The sequence below is a fragment of a genome, mitochondrion (genome assembly GCF_042453785.1).
Source record: "Malus x domestica mitochondrion, complete genome".
Lineage (NCBI taxonomy): Eukaryota > Viridiplantae > Streptophyta > Magnoliopsida > Rosales > Rosaceae > Malus > Malus domestica.
Window position 1 is genome coordinate 309,895 of NC_018554.1, and position 14,049 is coordinate 323,943.

General features: G+C 44.4%; 1 non-coding gene across 1 annotated transcript; it reads left to right on the forward strand.

Moving 5' to 3' along the window:
* The first annotated feature begins 505 nt into the window (after positions 1-505).
* Positions 506-592, forward strand: tRNA-Ser (UGA). The gene has a single exon. It is a non-coding gene; the product is annotated as a tRNA-Ser (tRNA).
* The last annotated feature ends 13,457 nt before the right edge of the window (positions 593-14,049 follow it).

Below are 14,049 nucleotides of genomic sequence, written 5' to 3' on the forward strand. Positions count from 1 at the left end.
GAGAGAGCTGCTCTGCGAAGCTGGGCGTTCAGTGTTCTTATGGAGGAACCATACTAGAAAGAGAATAGAAAAGGCCTTCACTTCAAAAAAGAGCGAGGGAGTGATGGGCAACCTTAGTCTATATGTTGCTCGTGAGCCGCCAAGTACAAGTCTCGCAACAGTACTGGCGCAAAAGGATCGGTCCTTCACTTGCCGATCGTTCGCGAGTCGAACTCGCTCTCTTGCCACGCCTTTCACTCACTCGCTTGAGTCGGACTCAATCACTTTTTTGTTTGGAGGATCATTCGTTCTTCACTCTCTTTATATTACCCGCGGGGAGCGCAGCAACCAAGGTGCATATTATCATATAGAAACAAGCGAAGCGTAGCGATTCGTACTACCGGAAAAGTTTCGCTAACCGGCAGGCAATAGAGTCCGTCGATATGCGCAAGCAAGCGTAGCGAATCACATAGATAAGCCCCTACCTGCCAGCGCGCGGATAGATAGGGCGAGCGAAGCGCGAAGAGGATGGATGTCTGAGCGGTTGAAAGAGTCGGTCTTGAAAACCGAAGTATTGATAGGAATACCGGGGGTTCGAATCCCTCTCCATCCGCGAAGTCATAAGTTATCTCTTGCGTTATCTATAGATAGGAACGAATCGGATCGACTCGACTGAATGGGTAGCTTGTGTTATGATGTAGACGGAGGTTCTTGTGTTATGATTTAGTTAGGACTTTGTCTCCCTTTCGTTATCTTCCGCTCCCCGAAGGATGAGAGGTCTGCAACTAATAAGAAAAGGCTGGGGCGAGTTACCTCATAGCAAGCAAGCACTGGTGCGGTGCTACTGGCATGGGCCTCTACCCCTAATGTTAGTAGCGTAGACCCGCCTCGGACAACTAAGTGAACCGGACACGGACAAGGATTTTGGGCTTTCAAGGGTTCCCAAGAGTCTGAGGAATAAAGATTAGATATTATGTTATAACCTGAAAAACAGGATACCTGACAAGAATGGAAAGCTCAACACCAAAAAGTTAGGCTATCCAGGCAAAAAGAGAGAGATCGACCTAGAAGCTGGAATAGAGATTCTGACCATAATATATATGACAAATGTGCTCGACAATTCGAATGAAGCCTCTACTTCAGGCACGAAGGACGATGAAATCCCATAAGACTACATTGAAGTTATGCCTACACCAGAAAAGTTGGATGACGGTACTACCAAACCAAGTCCACGATTTTCGAGCTAGAAGAACTGGACATTGAAGAAAATCAAGAGCTCACATACCTCAGCAAGGAACTCACTTATGAGAAAATAGAACAGTACATTGCACTATTGATACGGAAAATCTTTTTTATTGCCTGGAACTACAAGCAGATGCCGGGAATTGGACCCTAAGATTGCAGTACACAGGCTAGGGTTGTCCTCAGACCAAGAGACATACAAAGAGCCACCTAGGAAAATGTGCCAAGAACTTGAAGATCAGGTCTGCGTTGAGGTCGACAAATGGTTCGACGTGGACTTTATATAGGAAGAAAAATATCCGAGCTGGATCTCCGTGCCGGTAATAAAGAAAAATGAATCAAAACAAAAGCAGTTAAAGGGTTTCAAGAAATACAAAATCTACATAAGAAGAAGAGAAAGAATAAGAAGGTTATCGAATGATTACTTTGTTGAGACTGTGCTCTGGCCGGAGTGAAGATCATCAAGAACACGAGGGATTGAGAGCAAAGACAAGTGGGTTTCGCCATTGTTTGTGTGATGTGATCAAGAAAGCTAGGGCTTTTTTGGGGTGTTCTTGGAAAGGAGAATGAAAAGAGAGAGAAGGAGATGGTTATTCTGTTTTGGTTTCTGTCATGAAGTGGTGAAATACATTGCTTCTATCGTAGTGTGTTTGTGAGGATGAAAAGTGTGTGAAAAGGAAAGAGACTACATGAGCCTTCCAAAAACAAAAAGACCAGAGCATACCGGATTGAATGTAACGAAGAAAGTGCAAAGTCACTAGTCCCGCTAATATTTAATATGATAATCGGGTTATCATGGAAGGTCTGAATTCTCTTTAGCCTTCGAGCCTGAAGCTAGACAAAAAAAGAAGAGAAGGGCAGGGGACTGTATTTAATGAATGTGTAATGCTGTCTGACTCGTGTGGTACTTCACCTAGGAGGTGTCCTAATCAAAAGATTACCTTCTCTATCCCCGACGAAACCTGGCGAAAAAGAAGTGAGATGGACGTTACTTTGGATTGAGAAAATTCTCTATTGTTATAAATAGACTTTTCCCTAACCTAAAAGTGGCACAATTCCCTCTGATGAGCAGCAGGATGTTGATGTCCGAAATATATTCCTGACGTGAAGCGAAAGATGCACCGATTGATTCTGATCGCCCTTTGTTGTTTTCTCGGTATGAGGTTGGAACCCCCAAGTCATGGTTTTCAGCTGTCTCTTTCGCCTATTGGCCGGCATGGTAAGCAAGTATAATTGCCTCCTTCCTTCCTACGCTAAGAATGCTTGGCCTCCTTCTAGTCGCTCCGATTTCATACTGTCTCGGTCGTATTTCTTTAATTGGATTAGCAGACCCTACTCTTGACTCTTGAGGGGAGGGGGAGTCTGAGGTCAGGGGTCGGTGCTGATTTTCCTGATGTTACTGATGTTGTTGATTTTTCTTTCGCTAGAGTGTGAATCATAGGCCGGGTGTAATTATATATATATATCATATATCTGATATCTAGTGGAGTAGCCTCTGTGCCACATATACTGGGCGATTTAGTTCGTTCGGGACACGTGGGCCAAGAAGCTCTAGGCAATTCTCACGATCACGGTCGATCATGGTTCAACTCCATGTCGTGAAAGTTAAACCAATCATTTCTTTCATCAACATCACTATCTCTCTTTCATCGGTAGGCTTGCTTCACCGGTACGGCTCATCGGCTTATTAATGACTAAGCGGAGTCAGGAGTCGGAGAGGCATTGGATTAAGTTAGAAGTAACTAGAACGTTATTATAAAAAGGGGTATAATTAAATAAAGTCATTCGTACCCTACTATTTCAATCAAATACCGCTGGCAGATCCTGGTAATTATTATCTAAGTGGCACATCTGTCCTTTGCACCTCTCTATATGTATGTGCTTTATTTAGTATAGAAAGAGAAAGAGATTCGTCTTGAAAAATGCTTGGTCATTGGATTGAAGTGCGCGGTAGATTCTTCTGACCGAACCGCTCTTTCTTTCACCAAATATGCTCTTCCATTGATTATGTAAGTTCACTTTTTTTCAGGAAACCGCGATCAGGAAAACATGAAATAGGGCGCTAAGAAAAAAAAGTCTCTACCAACATGAAGCTCGTTGCCAGGATAGATCGAATGTAATAACGTATTGTTACAAGTTTCTCTTTTATTTCAGTCTTTAGAATCAGCCGATAATGGAGACAGAGAGATAGAAAGTGTGCAGTGAGGTGACCGAAGGGAGGACTCTTTTCACGAATCCAACTGACATATCGGATCTTGCCATTGCCAGGAGCATTGATGCCGAGAATGCCCTCTTTGCTGCAAGTGAATCAGAAGGGGTTCTTTTCGCCTAATCGGTTATTGTGCTAGAATCGATTGTGGAAGCTCAATGAAAATTATCGTAGTGTAGTTACAGTCAACACAGTAGCTGTAAGGTGAACTTTGTCCTTTATCTATATAATAGGCTGAAACTGCGCTGAATGATAAAGCCTTATTTCCATGACTTTCCGGACCAACCAACCGGCGATTTACGACAAGTCTCTCTTCATTTTTTTTGGGGGAGCAAAGCAGTAAAAGAATGAAGGAAAGGATAATGATTTATTTTTTTCTCAATGTATGGCAATCTATTATGAATTTTTTTATTAAGAATGGAAAAAACGAAAGATCACCGTATGTCGATGAACAAGTAATTAATGTTCCAAAAGAGGAAATGATGAAACGTATAGCAGAGATTGTTAAAAAAGCTAGCGAGGATGACTAAACAGTCATTTAATTTAGTAAGGAGGGTGGGGATTATAGTGTTTTGGCGGAAACGCGACCGGATGTAGTCATGTTAGTTTTGCTTTTCTTGTGCATGACGAACCGGGTGAACAAAGTCACGATCAGAATGCAAGCAAGGTAGTTCGCTGGGTATGTCTTTTGATCCCAGGGGTGCTGGTTCGAGTCCAGCTCGTGACAAGACCTTTGTTTAATATCTCGGCGCCTCTTCTCCTTAGACGGATGACTCTCCCATGATCTGAGACAGCCTCTTTTTCCTAGTTAGGACATTACATTGGGAGGAGAGATTCACCCCGACAGGAGATCCCATCTCTCTTATGATTTCTCGAGTTACAGGGAAAGATCACGGCTGCATTTAGGAGTGAAAGCAGCCAATTCTTTCTTCTCTTATGAAATTCACGATCTCCCCTTGAGAACGCACAGAACAGTTACTAAATCATACCCTTTGGATGTTACATATCTGATACCTTTTGGTCCCTCACGGAACACTGGCTATATCATCTAGCCCCATGTCAACCAACCCAACTCCTCCTGCCGCTATGCATCCTATTGGGACGCTTCGAATTTTTGTTCTGCCAAGGTCTAATCGTTCTGACGTAGTCTAAGTCTTCGAGGGGAATGCCGACTGCCGAAGTTGAAGCTGAAACCGATGATGTTAACTGGCGATGCAGATTCCGAAGCCGTGGCAAAAAATCTTTCCCCTGTAGAAAGAAGTGTCTCCGAACAATCTCTGATGAGCTGACCCTATCTGAGGCTGTCGACTTAACTGCGCCGAATCTGGAGGTCTGCTTTGATCCGAGTCTTCCATGGCCTGATCGTGCTCATATTGATCCGGAGGAAAAAACCTGCCCCAAAGGCTATGCTCTGCCAAAGCGGTGCCCCTTAAATGTGCTCTCATCAGATAGAATTAAAGTAGTGAGAGTCTAGGTAAGCCCGGGGAGCTATGGGGGTCGGAGTGGTCTCTCTAGTCATACCAAGTAGCTATATGAATTAGGTTCATTTCCTTCTCGATTCAATCTTTAATTTCGTTTGATTTTTGGTAGAAAGCCTATGTCATGGCAGTAAAATATCTCTTTTGGAACAGAGCTTTAAGCCTTTAGCACATAAATAGCAATAGCAGTCAAATCATCCTTTTGATTTGAGCCCACTTCCATACTGATTGGAATAGCCAAAAATGCACCTTTCCCCGCTATCACTTTCTAGAATTCTTTCTGATACATGCTCCGAGAGGGTTAGCCCCGGCTATCAAGATGAGCTAAATGGTCACACCAGTGTACTATGCCAAAAGGAAATTTTAAAGATCTCGGTGGTCTTGTGAGTGGTTGAAAAACTACGATTGCAGTTTTCTTTAGGAAGTCCCATAGCAGTGAGGCTTAACAGACAAAGAAAACGGTGGATACTTCCACTAGTTGGGTAGAAGGTGACGACCCTAATGAATCGACTATGAAGGTGGCTGTTAGCTACATCAGCGCTCAAATTCTTTCATCGTCCCTGGCATCGATGATCAACCCCGGGCACATTTAGGTTTTGATCTTCGGCCATCCTGGTCCTCAGGACCCAACACAATATTATTCATTCTTATATATTTCCTTTAAAAGATGCAAAAGGTGTTGATACGTCCTATCCACATAGAAAGCTTACCCTCTTCCACGCATTACCGGTGGATGCTACAGCCGCTAACACTTTGGCTGCAGGAGGGGAATGGTTAAGTGAAACTCTCGACGTCTTGTTTGGTAAACGGGATGTTTACCCGGGCGCCGTAGTCTTGCCTAACCGTTCGGTCGGAGATACCTTTGTATGGTATAGCAAGCAGTTTAGCTACTTGTATCGATTTGCCACAGTGTGGTTAGATACAATGCGATGGCAGCCGCGGCTTGGTAGGATGTTAATGAAGGTCGAGGGAGCAGGGAAGAAAAGGTTATTCCCTATTGACTCACCCTTGTATCAGGCCTCGGTACGGCCTATACATGATTGGGCCATGACGGTTTTGGCAAGGTTAAAAATGGATGGTACCTATAACCAGACCCAACCGTTGGAGTACCTTATAGGAAAGAAAAAATGATTTTCTTTTGATCTCAAGGCTGCTACCGATTCCTTACCAGTTATCCTGACGTCCTGTATGATTGCAGGGTTGTTCGGAAATCCCTTTGCAACTTCCTGGACGTTCATACTTTGTTCTGTAGTCTTTCAATTACCATATTTAGATAAAAAAGGCTATAGGTCATCGGTTGTGACGTTCACGAAGGTAGTTTACTTACTTAGTGCTTGCGCTAAGGGCTAGGGTTGCTTTCTCTGTTGGTTGAATTGGCCACTAGGTGGAATCAGACCTTCGGCTCTCGATTGCTGCTGGATTACCTATGTCGCTTGCGTTAAGCTTTCTTCGCTTTCAGTTCTCGGAGATGCACAGGTCGTGGATTCCAAAGCCTAACAAGCCAGGCCCTATAACACCATGCAAGAAGGACCTCATTGTCATGGAAGCCCTTTCCTTACTCCTCAATATAGTCTATGAGGACGTCCTTCTGACCCACTCTCATGGCTTTAGGAAGGGGAGAGGACCCATTACCTTCTTCGCGCATGTTGATAGTTGGGGGACAGTAGATCGATTTTTCAAAGCAGACATTGTTGGTTGTTTTGATAACATTGATCACACTCTTCTAAATAGAAGAATTGGTTTAGATATGGGTGAGAGCAGTGAGGGCTTTTGTAACTCAATTTTTCAGCTTTCTAAAAAACGGAAATAAGAGATAAAGAAGGTAAGACTTATGGCTCCTGTATAAAAGGGCAGCCCGTTGTATCCCGTCTTAATGAACAGCTTTCTTCACCAACTTGATGTGAAGGTGCAAGACTTTATGAGTAAAGAAGCGAGAATTAGGTATGTGCGCTACGCTGACGATATACTTTTTGCTATTAAGGAAGGAGCCAACTCAGAAACGGTAAGCCAAGGGTTCAAGCAATTCTTTAATGAGGTCTTGACTGAGCTCAAACTGGAAGCAACTAGTTTTGAGCTCGTTCGAGGAATAAGCAAGCCATGCTCTACCTTAGTTCTCGGAGTCCTAATATAAATTCGTCCGGACAGAAACTTGGAGTTAAGGGCAGCCATTAATAGGTTAAAAAACAAATTGTTTCAATCAATCGACAACGACATAAGGAAGATACAAGGCAAACGCGTAAAACACTTTGAGAGAGCGCTCCTTCCCCGAGTATTCCAGTATCTCGCTCTCTCAAAGTGTTGTTGCAATGCTAACGAGGTACTAGCTTTTCTACAGAATTCGTACATTCAAAAGTACAAGTTGTATCTTCAACTACATAAGAAGAAAAAGCCCAAGGGTAAAGGCGACACCGAAAACCTCCTCAACTTAAAAAGTATCAATACGCGTTTAAAGCATTTCCAACTATAATTGCGTAGGAAAGGAATTCATTGATTTCGAACAACAAAAAAAGGAGGTCCATGAGCACTAACTTTCTTCTCTTACCCTTTTTTTGGAAAGGAATGCTGCTATAAAGGAGGCGGAATTACAGTTCAGTTAAAGTATAATGGCAGGATAGCCGCCGCTAACTAAATTCACACAATTTTCGTATAGAAACAACAGCACCAGTACGGCTTTTAGAGGGCCCTCTCCTCTCTTCTATTACTTGTTTGAGTTCCCCCGTCTCCCATCCTCTTTTCAAGTCYCACTCTTTTCCCGGTTAACAACGGCGGACCCTCTTAGTTATGTTAAATRGAGTCCCATCTAAGGGAACAKAACTTTTTAGTATYAAAAAGTSACATGGCAACCTATGCCCGAATCACATTCTTTTTTATTTAAGTTATCTTCTTTTATAGTCTTTTCTTTATTGGCTTCATCCCGTCCGTCCCATTACATCTAGTGCGTGTCATACTTTTTGGGTATAAGCCCTTAGCGCAAGCACTAAGCAAGTAAACTACCTTTTTCGCTAAACCAACAAGGCATTCCATTGAATGAAGCCCACTTCCCTCCTAGAATAGAAAGCCGCTTTCGGGGGAGAACTCTTGCTCACAGGCTCCCTGAAACCAAGAGACGAGACAGAAGATGCATAAGATGCAGAGGATACTATGGATTCAGAGTGAGCCTCTATCCTAGAGAAGAGAGCACCTTCAACCGACAAAGCACTTATTTCCCGCTCTTCCTGCTTGGCCAAGATGTGTTAAACGGAGCCTTCTTTAAAAATTTCTCTAAAGGTGGATAATGGGACTACAGGTCTGCTGCTTTGACTTTTTCTTTTTAGGAGAATCAAAAAATGTCGGCGAAAAGTAAAAGGCGGAGAATCCCTCGAAAAAAAGGCGGCAAATCGCGCAGAAGCTCTTTATTACTTTTTGCTGCGCTTGAACTGCAAGAAGAATCCAGGGATATTGTGTACCTAAATTCCACTTAAGGACCAAGACAAGCGGAGCCCAGATCCTGTTGAGGCAGAGTAAGAGGTAGTTTAATTGCTCGACCATAGGGAGACGTAGTAAAATTGCTTACTTAGTGCTTGCACTAAGGAATGATTCGCGATTCCCAGATAGCAATAGCAATGCGGCTAAAGCGATGCTAAGCGCACAGACAGAGAAAAAAAGGGATTGATTTCGAACGGGATTCCCCAATTGCAATGGATTCGCGAGCAGAGCCAAGGAACTGATGTGTAGCATCGGGGCCGCGGGATCAAGCTTCGGGCTAGCTTAAGAGTGGTCGAGCTTGTTCTCACCCTATGAGAGAAGGATCGGGATTAGCTCATTCACTCCTAAACTCATTCAGCGTCTGGGGACGGATAAGAATTACAGAGGGGCGAGATACTTTCTATACTGGTTGTCGAAAAAAGAAGGAAAATCCTATCCCTGTAGGAGTGCTTGAAAGGATATTACTATGTGGTTGTCAAGCTCGTATCTCAGAGTAGAGGGTAACGAAGTCGCTCGACTGAAAGGAGAGGGTAACGAGACGGAAGATGTGATAGTTCGGGGTGTCAACTAGAGCAAGCTATCCCGCATGGAACGAGAAACTCACGCCCAGTAGAGCTATATGCGTTCAGAGCTGCGGCTTGCATAGAGCCGGTCTCCCATGAGCGTAAGATCCTATCGTCTATAGACATGACTCCACTTTAGAGGAAATAACATAGGGACAGACAAGCTCTTAGGGTAGGGTTAAAACTACTGAAATAGCCTGATCGTTATGTCTAAACTTCTTCCAGATTGAATGAGTTAATGAGATAATCCTTCTATGTCTCACACGGCAGATAACTCAGTTAGATAAAGGTAGTTTACTTGCTTAGTGCGAAACCCTGCCTGTCTCATGATAGAACGAATTGGGCAACCTTAGCAGCTTCTTCTTGTTTAGCGAGGAAAGCCTGTTACGAGTAAGTGGAGGGGCGCAGAAATAGCTAGAACTGAATGCGGAAAGTATGGGAAAACATCTCGTAATGTATTTAACCAGAAAATAGATTATGCTCCTGCGAAAGTATCTACTCGTTACGGAATCTTAGGTGTCAAAGTGTGGATTTCATATAAAAAAAAAAGGGACGTGCTATATCCGAAACGGACGAAATATAGTAAATATCGTAAAGGCAGATGTAGTAAGGGTTGCAAACCGGACGGTACACAACTTGGTTTTGGGAGATATGGCACTAAAAGTTGTAGAGCTGGTCGTCTTTCATATCGAGCCATTGAAGCAGCGCGTCGGGCTACAATCGGACAATTCCATCGTGCTATGAGCCGAAGAAATAGTAAGATATGGGTAAGAGTTCTCGCAGATCTCCCTATTACCGGGAAACCTACAGAAGTAAGAATGGGAAGGGGAAAAGGAAATCCTACGGGTTGGATCGCTCGTGTGTCCACGGGACAAATCCCATTTGAAATGGATGGTGTGAGTTTGTCAAATGCTCGACAAGCCGCTACATTAGCGGCGCATAAACCATGTTCGTCAACCAAGTTTGTTCAGTGGTCGTAACGTAATTGGTTAGCGGGGAAAACCGGGCCGGGATTCAAAAGAATTAGGCGAAGTGTTTGTTCCTGAACGACGGAAGTGGAAAGACACTAAGGGAGAGGGATATATTCCTTGATTTTAGTAATCGCCGAGATTGTACGACGAACCCTTTTGTTCCAGGTGTACGACCCTGATACGTTACGGTTTTGATCCGCCGGCCCGGTTTATAAAGTGATAGTAGTAAGAATAAATAAGAAAGATAAAAGCTCAGATTCAGGAAAGGAGGCTTTATGGGAGAAAGGAAGAAAAGTATGTATGTATCTGGGGGGGTGGGGGTGGAAGGAATTGGCAGAATTCTTTTAGGTCCCAATGAGGGGGGACCGGGTCATGCGACGGATGCAAGCTAGACTTTTAAGTAAAAAATCCAAGATTTCATAGAAGAAGGAAAAATCGACGTGGTGGATGAACAGGAAGCTCCTAAGAACCCCAACGATAAAATGGGAGTTTTTAAGAACCCGCTCCCTAGTCACGCTCTGGTCTCAACATGCTGGGCCGAGGAAGTGTCCGATTTCCAACAGCCCCCTACCATCACTACAATTAAAGCTATTAATACTCTCTGGCTTTGTGAGGAAGATCCCTCCCACTGGATCATCATGACCCCTACGTTCCGGCTTTTCAAAAGGCGATCCGGAAGAAGAATTCAAAAAAGGGATAAGGCTGCAAGAAAGAACCTAGAGAGGAAGTTCCGCCGAAACGAAAGAAGAAGAGGAAATGCCGCTCAAAGGAGAAATGCTGCCGGAAGAAGAGGAAATAAGACTCGAGTCTCTGGAAATGTTTCAAGAGGGAGTTCCATGGGAAGAGGAAAATTCAGAAAAAGAGAAAGAAAAGAAGAAGATTGAATGGATTATCCCGAACCCGCCTCCGCCGCCGTCGCACGAACCATTTATGATGACCGCGTCTGGGTGGATTGTGGTGCTACCATTCCTTTAGGATACCGTTCGGCTTCAGTAAAAATTCTTCCCCTTTAGTTTTTATAGATATTGAGTTTGTACGGTAACTCAACTTTGAGTATGGAATTTACTTTGTTGGTTGAGTGGAGTTACGGTAGTTCAATCTATAAAGGAAGGACTGGAAAGGCAGACTCGATCCTTTCAGTCTCGAGGGATGGCTATTCCTGTTCTGACTGGCCGGGACTCAAACTCAAGGACCTGTTCTAAGGCTGGGAATTGAGCTCTTCAATGGCCTCCCTATGGCTGTTTTGAAGGTTCCTTTCCCCAGACCCCGGGGGGAGGAGCTGTAGAGAAGGCAACCGCCCTCGCCCGAGGGTAAAGAGCATCAATAGTGAGTTCTCTACTATATAAAGAGCTATAAAGAATCTAGAAGGGTCTTTTAAGAAGCCTTAAGGATAAAGAAAAAGAGAAGTAATAGGAGTCTAATAAGGATAGCTACGATAGAAGAGTTCCGACCAGAGATACAGTAACGAAGGAAACAAACTAGCTGTTTTTAAGCGATCTCGATCTCGCTTCCGCTCCGGGCAGTGAAGAGAGAAGACGGAAACGGATTCTCTCTTGCTTTCGTTCCTCTATCCGTGGTAAGAGTGAATCCCTTTCGGTATCCTCACTTGATCTAACCTAAGAACTTGATCAAAATAAGACTTCGGACCGGAATAACTTTACTTTATCATTCCTCCCCCCTGTAATGTAAAGTGTTTTTTCTCCTCGCTTCGTTCCTTTACCTGCTCAACCAAGATTTCTCTTCCTGTAAGAACAGATGCTAGCACTAATAACAGCTAAGTTGTCCAATCTGCTCATTAAGAGAAATGAATGCAAGTAGGTAAACAACAGGGAGTCCCTGACTTCAAGACACATGGTGAAGAGCACCGGTCAAGCTCACACACAAGAGGGAAGGAACGAAAGATTGATTGATCTGCTGCTAGTGCTTGTTGTTAAAGTTAAAGCAGCTTTCTGTTTTCTCTTAATGTTACAAGGTTGATCTAAAAATCGTAAGTATAGTTACGGTTGTTTCCCCTATGAGTTGAGCTAGAAGCAGTTAACAAGATTCTCAAGTTACTGTTTTTAATTCAGGGTAAATGTTCAGTGGCTATCTTCTCGACTGTCTGCTTTACGGAACGAACTCAAGTGTGATTGAAGTAGCGAGGTTCTGAAAGAAAGGGGCTCCTCCCCACAAAAGCTCTACTGAGCTGGGCACAGAAAGACTGTCTGTCTACTCTAAACTTCAAGATCATGAGAGGGAGTTCCGTTCTCATTCATTCGACTAGACTGAGCGAGAGATTGAGTGTGAACAGCTTCCTATCAGACTACTAGTTCAGTCAATAATCCTCGTTACTAGGCTCGGGCCCAGGTTCTCTGAGTAGACGGGTAGGGGCTTGCTCCGCTCCGTAGTCGAACACTTGGTGCGACCGGATGCTAGTGCGCTTATCTCACTCAATCTTTCTGACGTCTGGGTGCGAGAAGCAAAGGTTATGAAATAAAGGCACCGAAGGTGTGCAAGGTAGAAGGAAAGGTAAGACGAGACATCTACCGAACATCACTTCCAAGCTTCACATTGGGGAGATAAAGTGGATTTGTTCAAGCGTACAATGAACATGTGAATGAACATAGAATATTAGCACATGAATTCTAGGTAACCGTCTACTCTTTCTGTCTAGAGGACAGAGCCCCGAGCGCTAACCTAAAGGCCTAAGTGGAGGCATTCCTCTGCTAGTCCTACTCGTGCTTTCGCTTGTCTTTCCGGCCTCACTTGATCGGGCTGTATTTCCTGACCTGACTGACCTCTCGGGTTACCACTGGACTGTGAGGGCTGCTTACAGCTCCAAACCAAAGAGGAATCCTTTGGCCTGCAAGCCGATGCTTTGACTGCATTGACCACTTGGTGGGGCTGCTGCTTACCGAAGCCTCTTTGCTGACTTTTTCAATCTGGTTAAGGTCGACGAAAGCCCTTTCTTGTGTCTGACCTTTCTCCGATATCTGAACCACCTAAGCCAAAGCCATCGTGAGAAACAGTGGTGAAGCTGGGTTCTGAATGAAAACAGAGCGAGCAGGGAAGAAGAAGGAAGGGGAAGGAAGTGACATACTTCATGTACCCGCTGTTGTCTCCATAAGCGCTGGTGCTCTAATACTAATTACTAATAGGCATTCGCGGACTAATCTTGTCCGCCTTTTAGGTTGTTGCGCCTTATCCGCCTCTTTGAGGTAATTACCAGTCTTAGTTATAGCAGTAGGAATGTGATCTTTGCCTTATCCGGATCTATCTACACTGTCTCAGCTCGTGCAAAGCGGTAACTATCTGAAGGAAGGGTACGGAGTTGATCCTCGCACCGAACTCTAAGCGCTAGTTGAACCTTCTTCGGTCTCTTTCAGCGGCGGGGACTCTCTTAAAGATGGTATTCGTTGCGCTTTCCTCTGACAGTTATGCCCCAAATGAGGGGGGGCAACCGCAAGGAGAGGAGGCTGGCGGTCAACCTCTCGGGGGCATGGGGCCGGCATCACCCCTGTGCGGCCCTTGGTTAACTGTCTCGTTTCCTCCCGTCATATTCATTATCGTTCCGTCAAAGATCCCGAAAGCGGCTAGAAAAAAAACCAAAAGGAGCCATCCTTCACGGGCTAAGCCCCTACTCAACAGGACTTTTCTCCCAAGAGAGAACCCCATTTTCGAAAGTAGGGACTGAAAAAAATCCATTGAGCCGAGTTTCAGACAAAGAAGATAGAAAAGACTGGACACTGTTGCTACAAAGAGGAAAGGCATCGCAGCCTTTGGCCCTATCTTAAGAAGCGATCGAAATAACTCTTGCATGTTCACAGCAGTTAAGTAAATCAGCTTCCACCACCACAACCTCAGCGGTCATGATGACAACATCCCCCGCAATTCAACTTGAGGGTTACCGGTCAAGGTATATTAAGGATTGGGCGAATAGTAAAGCTCGAGAATGCCGCTACCACGTTTTTATTTGATAGGGGGGAGTATTGGCAGGGGGTTAAAACCGCCCTGGATGAAGCGACCTCTCAGGGGGAGTATAACCGCCTACTGGATTTCGAAAATAGGGATCTCCGGATTCGGGAGCAGAGGCATTCGTGCTATTGCCTTTTCGAACAGGTGCTTTCTGAGCATCCGTCCTTGGCGGAAAGAGCCCCCTACGA